The sequence below is a fragment of the Myodes glareolus genome, chromosome 3, assembly GCF_982192425.1.
Source record: "Myodes glareolus chromosome 3, mMyoGla1.1, whole genome shotgun sequence".
In the NCBI taxonomy this organism is placed as follows: domain Eukaryota; kingdom Metazoa; phylum Chordata; class Mammalia; order Rodentia; family Cricetidae; genus Myodes; species Myodes glareolus.
In genome coordinates this window covers 14,485,142-14,497,305 of record NC_142028.1, presented here as the reverse complement: position 1 = coordinate 14,497,305, position 12,164 = coordinate 14,485,142, and the positions used below count along the sequence as shown (strand labels likewise).

The 12,164-nt window shown below is 39.8% G+C and overlaps 1 long non-coding RNA gene across 1 annotated transcript; it reads left to right on the top strand.

Moving 5' to 3' along the window:
- Positions 1 to 6,543: 6,543 nt before the first annotated feature.
- LOC146895340 (uncharacterized) lies at positions 6,544 to 11,390 on the top strand. The gene is made up of 3 exons (XR_015001055.2): positions 6,544 to 8,291; positions 9,696 to 9,809; positions 10,189 to 11,390. It is a non-coding gene; the product is annotated as an uncharacterized LOC146895340 (long non-coding RNA).
- The last annotated feature ends 774 nt before the right edge of the window (positions 11,391 to 12,164 follow it).

The window sequence follows — 12,164 nt, the reverse complement described above, 5'->3', positions numbered from 1 at the left end:
ACTGCCAGTGAATAAATACTGGTCCCACTGCCAGTGACCCCACAGAGTGCCCCAGCCATCCAACTGTCACCCACATTCAGAGGACCTAGTTTGGTCCTATGCTGATTCCCCCACAGTCAGTCTGGAGGCAGGGAGCTCCTATTAGTTCAGGAAAGCTATTTCAGTGGGTTTCTATCATGGTCTTGACCCCTTTACTCATATTATCTCTTCTCCCTCTCTTTGACTGGACTTTGGGAGCTCAGCCCAGTGCTTTAGATCTCTGCATCTGTTTCCATCAGTTGCTGGATGAAGTTTCTATGATAACAATTAAGGTAGTCGTCAATCTAACTACAGTGGAAGGCCAGTTCAGGTACCATCTCCACTGCTGCTTAGGGTCTTAGCTGGGGTCATCCTTGTGGATTCCTGGGAATTTTCCTAGTGCCTGGTTTCTTGCTAGCCTCACAATGGCTCCCTCAATCAAGATAGCACTTTCCTTGTTTTCCCTCTTTGTTCTTCCCATATCAACTATCCTGTTTTCTCATGTTCTCCTCCCTCTTCCCTTCTCCCCTTCTCTTCCCACTCTGTTCTCCTGTCTCCCCCTGCCCCAACGTTCCTGATTTTCTCAGGGGATCTTGTCTATTTTGCTAACATTATTTATTGTTTGAACCATTGAGTCCAAGTAGTGTTGTCTATACATGAATAGGTTTGTGGGTAATCCATGGGAGCATAGGGAAAACGGTCAGTGGTCGTACCCCCAAAGTGAAATGAGTCTCACTCACCAAGAGGCTATGAATTTCCTATAGCTCCTCAGCTAGTGTATGCCCTTGGCAGCCCTTGTTAAGAAATGATCTTGTATAGATCCATATTGGTAATCACAGAAAATGTGAGGAAATGTATGATCTGCTATATCATGTCCAGAGCATAACATCGTTAGCCCTCATCCTTATCCTGTTTCCGTGTTTTCAGCCCCTCTTCCATGCATTCCCTGAGCCTGATGAGGAGGAGTTTGATGTTGATTTCATACTGATGTCCCCATCTAGAGCTTAGCACCCACAATCTTTATTCTCAGCACTTTGCACAGCAATGTGCCTGTGGACTCACCACTACCCAGAGAAATAAGAAATTTATCTCACCAACGTTGAGGGCAGCACAAATCTGTGGGTTTAAACATTGATAAGGCAGCTTGACAATGCGACAATTTAGCCATTATCAATAGGTTCTCCCCTAAGGCCTATGACTTCCCTAGCCATTAATTTTGACTGTGTTTACAATACCAGGCATGAATTTCCTCTTGTGATCATGTCTTAGATCCAATCAAGGAGGTGGTTGGTTTCTCAGATAAACAGTCATGCCATTATTGCACCACTGGGCACATCCTGCCTGTCAGGTTGGTAGTAGAACATACAGGGTCCATCGTTGGATAAGATCAATGTCCTTCTCCCCCAGAAGCTTGCAGAGTTTTCCAGCACAATGGAAGTTACACATTGGAAGGAGAATTTCATGTTGGGGAGTAGTGAGCTAGAGATATTATCAAGACACCTTGAAAACCAGTATGAGGGGGCTGGAGAGATGGCTCAGTGGTTAAGAGCATTGCCTGATCTTCCAAAGGTCCTGAGTTCAATTCCGAGCAACCACATGGTGGCTCACAACCATCTGAAATGAGATCTGATGTCCTCTTCTGGTCTGCAGGCAGACACACAGACAGAATATTGTATACATAATAAATAAATAAATAAATATTTTTTAAAAAAGAAAACCAGTATGGACAGTATAAATAAATACATAAATAAAATGAGGTAAAAAGGCAAGACAGAACATCCAAAGGTGTAGTGGCATTTCATTTGCATTTTAATGAATAAAGCTTGCCTGAGGATCAGAAAAGTAAAACAGCCACACTGACCAGCCTTACAGACCATGCAACAATAACACACATGCTTAATTTCACTAGTCACACTAGTTTGCCATAGAAATTAGGTGGTAGTGGTACACGCCCTTAATCCCAGAACTAGAGAGAATTATAAAATCGGAGGAGACAGGTCTCAGGCTCAGTTTCATTCTGAGATTCCAGGAGGCAGGATCACCATTTTGGACTGAGATCGAGGTAAGAGTTAGTGGCTGCCTGCTTTGCTTTTCTGGGCTTCAGGTTGAATCCCAAGTTCTGTCTCTGATTTTTTATTAATTGTGCTTTACAGAGATTGTCCTCTGCCCTCCACATGTGTGCTATGCACACACTTCACTCACACATGTGAGTAAGCATACACACACTCAAACATATTTACACACACACACACACACACATATAGCAACAACAAACTGCTCATTAAACAATAACCTTACTTAAAAATATCTCTCCCAACTCTCAGCCACCAACATTTTACTTTGTCTTCATGACTTTGTTTACTTTATGTGAAAGGAAGCATACAGAATTCATTCCTCTTTTTGTAACTGGTTTACTTCACTTGCATTGCTTTCTCAGTGTTTATTCATGTTGTGGTATATATCAGAATTTTCTTCCTTGGAACAGTGGAATAATATTCTTTTTATGATTTGCTACATTTTGCCTATCCACTCTCCTGATAACTTTCAAATGACTGCCTCTAAATTATAGTGATTGCAAATTATATTACCATGCATACCAACTGTAAAAAGCATCACTTCAAAACCATGCTTTAAATTACGTGATTATTGTATTTATGACTTTTTAAGGTGACTCCACAGTTTTTGCAATGGTCATTTAATTTTGTCTTCTCATCAACAATGCATCAGCATCCTGTCTCCATATTCTTGCCTAAATTTGTCATTTTCTGCCTGTTACAATAGTAGCCAACCTCATGGTGTGAAGAGATTCCCCAGGGCAGCTTTGATTTGTATTTTCCTGAGGATTGGTGAGGCTGAGTGAATTTTAGCATGATTGTTGCGCTTCCAAACACCTTCTTCAGACAAACATCTTTTTATACCATCAGCTTTTGAATGGAGCTGATGTGGGATTCCCATCTGTATGCTGTGAATATAATTGGTTAATAAAGGAACTGTTTTGGACCTATAGCAGAGCTATAGGGGAACAGAGCTAGAAGGGGGAAAACTAAACTGAATGCAGGGAGAAAGGAGGAGGAGTTAGAGAGAAGCCATATAGCCCTACAGGAGACAAGACAGTGGAAATTTATCCAGGAAGAAACAGCCATGTGGCGATACACAGATTAATAGAAATGGATTAAATTAATATGTAAGAATTAGTCAATAAGAAGCTGGAGCTAATGAACCAAGCAGTGATTTAAATAATACAGCTTCTGTGTGATTATTTTGGTTTTGGGAGGCCAGGATGAACAAGCAGCCCCCCTCAACAGATTGGCGGGCCAATGTGGTGGACCAAAATCCACATAAAACCTGAGAAAGCTTGGAAAGGATTCCTAGACACAAAGGAACAGAGTTAAACACAGCTTCTTGGTAGCTAGCATTTTCCAGGCATCACGCTACAGTTCCTTTAAGAGAGGTTTTCCTGACTCAGCAGTCGCAGAAAAACAGTGGTGGTTTTGAAGTGCTGGCTTTCTGGGCTGAGCTGCCAGTGAGAACTCTGACTCTTTCTGGAGGTCTGGCTATCGAGCACTTGAATGGGGTTTGTGAGCCTGGGTGCTTGTATGCCTGCTTGGGAAAGTAGTTGAGACCATGCCTGTAGCTCAGCGCCACCCCACTCCTCGCCTAAGTAGGCAGTGGATCAGTACTGCTAGGAGTGCACAGGCAGGAGAGCATGGTGGTTTTCTACCACCATACACAGAGATATTTCCAGACAGCGCAATGCTCTGCATAGTATATCTAAATATTACTCAGATAAAAAGGGTTTATGTTCTGCATGCTCATTCTCAGAGTTAAAGTGCTGAGAATGGCTCCTACCTGGCAGTCCCAGAGTTGGCAGTAATGGTACCTCCACCATTTTGAAAGTGGAGAGGCAGAACTAGCATCCAGAGCCACTGCAACCAAGCTGCTTACCATTTTAAAAGCTTTTCAAGATAGTAAAGAATTATAGATAACACAATAAGAACAGTTTCAGACATAAAAGACCTCTAAATGGGTCACAGTATTGGATAAATGTACATAGGCTTGGGGGGAAAAAAGAAAAAGAGTACAGAGAGTTATAAAAAGAAGTAAATGGTCTTTTAAAAAATAAAACAGTCTTTAAAGAGACAGAGTACAGACAGTCATAATAAAATAAATATTAATCTTGTAGAAAAAGTAATAGAGTAAAAACAAGCCTCGTAAAGATGGAAAATACACAAAGAGTCTGGATTATGTATATTATTGTGTTATACTTGAAGTTTTTGACTGCAGAGAGGCATTTGATTTTGGGGATTCCTAAGCTAAGCCAAAATATATATTTCAAAGTTGTCTTGAATTCAAAATTTGAGTCTAAGGATATTTTGCTTTGGGAAAGAGGTTCTTCTATTGTTTCCACATAGGATGTGAACCAATGGATTGCTTCCAGAGTAATATGGTTTAATGAAGCAAGACCCCCTAAAAGGTTGCCTTGAACACCCCTCAAAAGATTACTTTGTCCAATAAACAGCAGGAAGCAGTTTTGAGAATAACTACTCCCATATTCCCAAATATTGTTTATAAATGTTCTTTTACATTTAAAGGGGGATATGCCATAGAGACTTGCATTGGTATGGATCTTGGTTTATTGATACAAACTTAAGGTCAGTTTTGTTATATGTATATTTCTGCTCTTGATTAAGGTATTGTGTTTGTGTTGCTCATTTATAAATGTAATGTATTATTAAAAATACATGTTAATAGATAATCATCTATAATAGTCAAATTTGTCGTCATGTTAGTTAGATTTTCTACATGTACAGAGATGTATTTCAAAGAGATAGGCATTCTTGAAACCTTTCAAAGACTACAGAATATGGCATTTAAAATGCTTAAGAAGTTAGGAATTTTATGACAGAGACACATCTGCTCCTTGCAGCACCAGTTACTTCAATAGGATGATGGACATCAAAGAGGCTCCTCATGGAGTTAGTTAGCCATTTGGGCAAGAAACTGCTTCTGCCTGGACTGCTTAACTGGACATGCAGGACCCACAGAGAAATGACTGCTGAACTTTCTTAAAGGTGAGATGATCCTTCAGGGTATCTGCTTCATAAAAGCATCTGATATGGGATTCCCCTCTGTATGCTGTGATTACCATTAATGAATAAAGGAACTTCTTTAGGCCTATAGCAGAGCTATAGGGGAACAGAGATAGGTGGGGAACACTAAATGGAATACTGGGAGAAAGGAGGAGGAGTTAGAGAGAAGCCATGTAGCCCCATGGGAGACCAGACACTGGAGCTTTACCCAGTAAGCCACAGCCATGTGGTAATACACAGATTAAGAGAAATTGGTTAAATTTGTATGTAATAGTTAGCCAATAAGAAACTAGAGCTAACTGACCAAACAATGTTTTAAATAATATAGTTTCTGTGTGATTATTTCGATTCTGGGAGGCCAGAATGAACAAGCAGTCCCTTACAACATGAAGCTGTTTTGATTATTGTGCTTTAGCTGTCTACACATTTGGATACTTATTACTTATCAGGTGATTGCCAAGCATTTACTTCTGATCTGTGGATTGGTTTTTACTTTATTGGTAACATTTTAAATGAACAAATTAAAAAATACCACAAAAGAAATTATGAAGTATCAGTAAAATATGGTTTTAATTGTAGCTACACCAGAGGTTGAGGCAGGAGGATGGTATGAAGGTCAATCTTCCTTCCAAACTAGATAGGATTTGAAGACACATTGTTACATGTTTGCTGGGGTGGAAGTGGATTTTTAGAGGTGTTTAACTTAGAAGAAAGATTGTCCCTAAATATGGGGGCAATACCTCAGGGGCTCCAGTCCAGGATGAATAAAGAGAAAAAGACAGGTCCAGAATTTGTGAAAGAGCCAAGAGAAGAAAAGAATTCTAATATCTGACAGCATAGCAGGTAAAACTTTTACACACATAATGAAAGACAGCAAGGAACAAATATGAGACTTTCAGAAAATCCAAACTTACACAAAAATTCACAAAGCAATCAGAGAGAGGGCCAGAATGAGGAGAAAACTGGAAACATAGCATCCAAGAACAGCTTTGCAGAAGGAACCTTTAGCTGACTCCATCAGAACAGAGTGAGTAGAATTAGGAGACTCGATGCTAAAAGAAAGGGGGCATCACCCTACATTTCTGCTCTCAGCAATGATAAAGATACTTTTCCAAGACAAAGACAGAGATGGTCATTTATAGATGTACACACAGCCTTGATGGCTTTATGAAACCTATTTGAAATTAGAAGGAAATCCAAAAATCTTCAAAAATCAATCAAAATGACTAAGTTTTAAGGAGAATGGGATAACTCCCTAATTATGGTGGGAGATTTTAAGACATTTTAAAATATATAATATATATATATATTTAAAATATATAATATTTTAAAATCTGACAAGTTATAGTATCATTAAACTTTGACTTATATACACATATCTGTATCATGTCGACATCTACAAAGCCTGCATTCTTTTTAAGCACAGAGAGAACACTTGGTCAACTGGATATCTAATGATCCATGAAGAAGATGTAAGCATGCCAAAGGTTTGATATCATTCATGGCATAGAGCCTAGTCTTAGTATACTTAGCTAAAATCAAGACAAGGAAAAGTAGGAATCAGTTTTATATGCTTAAGTTTTAATAACCATACTTTTGTGTTATCTGTGGGCTAAAGAATACACAGCACTGTGGGGTTTTAAACATTCTAATTGAATGACAGTAAGGATCCTAAACTCTGGAACATATAGTATCAACTAATGTACTTTTAGACTTAAATATTTATATAAGAAATTTATAGACTTAAATATTTCTTTAAGAAAGCTAAAAAGATAAAAGTATCAAAACCACACGATTTTCCTATTGGTATACAATGGTTCACACACAGACGCTCAACTGGCTATGATACCAAGAGTAGAAACACTCCCCTAAATGGATCAAATATCTCACTCTTTTTATTGGAAGGATTAAGGATCATTGTGGAAGAGGGGACAAAAAGAATGTAAGAGCCAGAGGTGATGGGGGACTACAAGGGACACAGCAGGGCAGCTGCACATCCAAACACACTGGGTGTGACACCATCATGCACAAATCTATGCAGAAATAAATCAGATCAAATCCTAGCATAGAGGTCGTAGCTGGGCATAAAATCCATCACTAGTAAGGGTGTTATCATCAATTGTCAACTTCTGGGAGATAGGGACACAGAGAGAGAAAGAGAGAAAGAGAGGAGGGAGGAAAGACGCATATGTACACTACAAGAACAGTAAGAACAATTTGTAAGTATCTTGGAGACACATCTAGACAAAGCTCATCCGGAATAAGGGACAGGAAATGCAGCATAACCAACTGTATCAATAAGTTCTACACAGGCTTCTAGACTCGAAAAGATGTCTGTTTATTCATGAAGATTGTGTAGAATGATTAATAAAGCAAATGTCTGGGATGCTAGTATGGCTTCACATTCACATAAAAAGTTTACAGTCTTTAGAGAGCCACAGAAATCTGTTAAGTCCTGGTTGACTTGGATACCAAATGGAAATAGCACTAACAGCATCCTCATAATAGCATAAGGATTATCTAGAATTAAATTATAGGAAGCACATAGTGCCTAACTGGTAAGGAGCTGTTAATAAATGTTACCCATTATTATTATTTGGTTACATGATCTTTGAATACTTATATTAACAAGTCATATACTGTTATTATGTTGTAATATTGCAATTGGGGCAGCATTCTTTTTTCCTTCCTTCCTTTCACCCTTCCTTTCTTCCTTCTTTTCCTTTCTTCTCCCTCCTTCCTTCCTCTCTCTCTCTCTCTCTCTCTCTCTCTCTCTCTCTCTCTTTCTTTCTTTCATTGACAGCTTAAATTTATAGGTGAGCTCAAATCATATTAGACAGAAGATTTGGGTTTGAATTTACTCTGCTAACTATGATAATGGATATAACCTGAATTTTAGCATCCTTAATAAGCATTTTGTGACTCCTGGGAATCACACTGTGATGGCTAACCTTCATTGTCAACTTATCTGCATTTAGAATCACCTACAAGAAATGATCCTGGGCATGCAACTCTGAGGCTTTTTCCAGACAGGATCGAATGTGGGAGGCACCATCCATGTGGGCTGGGGCATTGGCACTGAATCAAATGAGAAGAGAAGAAAACTTCCAAAAGCTATGCATTCGTCTCTCTCTACTTTCTGGTCTGTGATGTGAGCAAGCATCCTTCTTTTGCACCACCCAGGTACAGGCTGCTCCTACCATTATGTCTTCCCAAACTGGGAGCTCAAGCTCGAAGGAATACTTAACCTTCCCTCTTTAAATTCTGTTTTGCAAGGTTCTTTGTCACAGCCATGAGAAATGTTACTAATATAAGCTGTTTTCTGAGAGAGACATCTCCCAGAGTCTATGTCTGCGTGGAAAGGACAGGGACTATTCTCTCATCACACGGGAATCCTCTTTTCCTTCCTCCCCAGGTCCCATGACTTCCTACATATTCTTACAGTTAAATCTCAAATGTCTCGTTTACTGTATTCTCTGCACGCATCCCCTCCTCTCTTTTGGGTAGACTACTCTACCCCGTGTGAAAGACTTGTCGTAGACTGTTGCCAATATTTGTTTACATTTGTTTTTATCCCTAAACTATGTAATTAATAGTGTTATTTAATCTTGGCATTGCTAGCATATAATTCCTGGCACATAGAAAGTTTTCACTAATTGCCAAACAAATAAATGAAGATGTATTATTATAACATATGGAGCTATGATATTATTCCTTTTGTCAACACAATATTAATTACAGAGTTTCCTTAGCTGGAGTGAGTGTAAACTTTCTGGAGACTGTAGGGTCAACAGGTGAATGTTCTAATGTTGCACTGTGCCCATTTGGTTTTATAAGAGCAGTATAATGCACTTTCTGCATGGCATCATTTTGGCTATGCCCTCAGAAGTCTCTTTTTGATTTAATAGACTTCAGTACCTAGGAAACCCGAGGCTCTCACATACTGCTGTGTGGTTCTTCCTGAGGAGACCTGAACAGCTGTCTCCCTTGACAAGACACCGATGACAGGTTGCAGCAACAGTTCCATCCAGTTCTATCTTGGTGAACCACTGAGTTGACTGGGATGATTGGGATTACTTACCTGGAAATGGGAACCTGAGAGGTCCTTGCATCACCAAAAAGTTCATGCCAGAAAGGACGCTGGATCACAAAAGCTGCATTCCTCATCATGCTCCCCCGGTTGGGTTGCAGAGAACCCCACCAGAGTCTCACAGTGTTCCTGGCAGAGGGGCCTCTGGAACTTTCGATTTTTCTGAGCTTCCTGAGTCTTAGGAAGCTTTGTTTTTTTTCCCTCCAGGAGGGAGGATTTCTGATAGTGGGAGATGCAAGTGCAGTGCTCACTTTTCACAAAGGAAAACCTGTCTTCCTATGAAAACACACGCCTTTCTCCAAAAGCATGAAGCCCCGGTCAGAGGCTGATGTGAGTGGAGAGTACCACAGATTTCAACACAAACTTTGAGCCAATTGAAGTTTGGCTGAGTGACCTACTGACTTGGGTTAGAGTAAAATCCGACAAAGGTATTCAAATAACTTGCTTAAAAGAGCATGATTTTACAACTCGGTTAATCATACATCATTTCTTTGAAGGAATGAAGTATTCACACTGAAGTAGAAGCATCTCACATTCTATCTGTATTCTCTCGTTCGGAACTAAAGATCACATTCCCAAGGTCCTCACTGACACTGTCCATCATCTTCCAGGTATGTTCTAGAATTTTCCTTCATCTCAAGTGTCTTGAAGGACCATGAGCTGTCTAGGGCTAGAAAACCAAGGAAGCAGGCAGTGAAGAAAGGCAGGGGGACCATGATGGTGAGTCACAGTGGGACTTCCGCTCAGATTTGTACTTTGTGAACAGTTATGTAATCTGTGTAGCCTGAGATTTACCACAATCTTCCTGCCTCTGCCAACCAAGGGATTACAGGTGTGCACCACCATGCCAAGCCCTTCTGGACAAACAGTCAATGTATTAACATCAACCTCAAATATTATTACCCAGACACTGGAGTTACTCGGAGCTTATAACAATATAAATTCCTCAACATTTGGAGATGTTTTAAACGATGTTTCTGTCATATTTAGGCGCGTCAGAGGGATCAGGCTTTAGGACTCAGGAACATCTGCCTGTCGTTTTCAACAACTGGCCTACAAAGCCGTTCTGAGGTTGTGCCATCTTGTCGTCCCAGCATTCTAGGGGAAGAGACAGGAGAAGCGTCAGTTTAAGACCAGTCTGGGTTACCTACTGAGATCCAGACTCAGGAAGCCAGCACCTAAAGCAGAATGACTTGCCTGCCTGCCCTCCATGCACATGGACCTGCTTGAACCTTAGCACCACAAAGAAGTTAGAAACCCGCCTTGAATGAGAGTTCAAAATTGCACTGATAATATTGACTTTTTTCCTTTTCTCAGACCCCTCCATCAATAAAATGTACTGTGTGGGACTTTACACTAAGATAAAACTTTTATTAAGTTAAATGGTGAGGATTCTATGCGAACTGCAAACTAGGAGTGAGGTTTCTACTCTTTTGTGTCGTTTATTATGATGTTGCATTTCCTTTCTTTTCTTCTAGGTTTCAAATTCTATGTGAGTTAGGTACAGGATGTTTTCCACACTTCCTTATCTCAATAATAAAAGAGAACAAGGGTGAGGGTGGGGGTGATGTTTCAGCGGGAGATAAAGGGCTCCTAGCTCAACCAAGAGAAGTAAACTGGAGGCTGAAAGGTCACACGGGGCCCTAAGCTTCCATGTTGCCATTTGGCTGCTATCGTTTATATACACAGACCCACGCTTTTCCAGCTGACACGTGTATAGTCCACAAGTATGAAATTCAAGTGATTAGGTTGATAAATCATTTACTTTATTTAAACTGTTGATCTGATACGGAGGAGTCATTTCTTCATCCAGACCATTTTTTTTTCTAGAGCTGAAGGTAGTTTTTTAAAAGAATATTTTCAATGATTACCGTATGTGGAATGTTACAAAAAATTTGCATTTCATAGCTTTTAAATGCATGTCTGAATTTATATAACATTATGATTTTAGATGTCACTTTTTTCTTCCTTTGTGAGACAAAGTTTCTAGACTGGTCTCAAACTCACTGGCCTTGAACTCATGGAATTCCTCCTGCCTTAGCCACCCGTGTTTTTCGTGATCTAATTACATTCTTCATTCATTGTTTTCTGGTGGTTTTAGTTTTGTCCAAGGTGTCCAGCCTATCTAGTCTCTTCATTAATGACTTTGCATCTTTCTAGTTTGAATAAAAACACAAAAACTTTGCTCTGCCAATTTGGAGGTTATATAATTTCTTTATTTTTATTTTTATTTTATTTTTTTGTTTTTGATTTTCGAGACAGGGTTTCTCTGTAGCTTTGGAACCTGTCCTGGAACTAGCTCTGTAGACCATGCTGGCCTTGACCTCACAGAGATCCCCTTGCTTCTGCCTCTCAAGTGCTGGGATTAAAGGCATGCATCGCCACCGCCCAGTCAGATAGTATTTCTAAGCTATACATAGCTTATATATAATTATTAATGAACATGGTGGCAGTTTAATTTCCACACTGAGAGGGGGCGAATTCTGCATGGCAAGGATGTAAAGCCGTCCTTTTACTTCCTTGGCCTGAACAAAATCTGTCTGACCACACGACAGGTGAGCAAAATTCTCAGTGAGAGGAGAGGCTGTTTGTTTGTCCTTAAGCAACAGCTGAGGGAAACTTACAGACAAAAGTCTATATTTTTAAATAAATATTTGTAGCCACATTCTAGAATGACCTTGAAAATCATTCCAGGTATAGCGCTTCTAATCACAAAGAATGCTGCGTGATTAACAGTCGTTTTCCGGAGTGTTTGCACACATGGTTGCTCCTTGGTGTCTGCAGGAGATTAGATACCAAACTCTGCAGATGCTCCGGTGGTGCGTATTTGCATACACCCTCCACACAGCCTTTCCTTTACCTTTAGGCCTGTTCAAACTTTTAGCATCAAAACATGATGATGCTACATCTTCGGAAGTGCGCACTCCAGAACCTTGAAATTAAGTCACACAAGAAAAATCATAGAA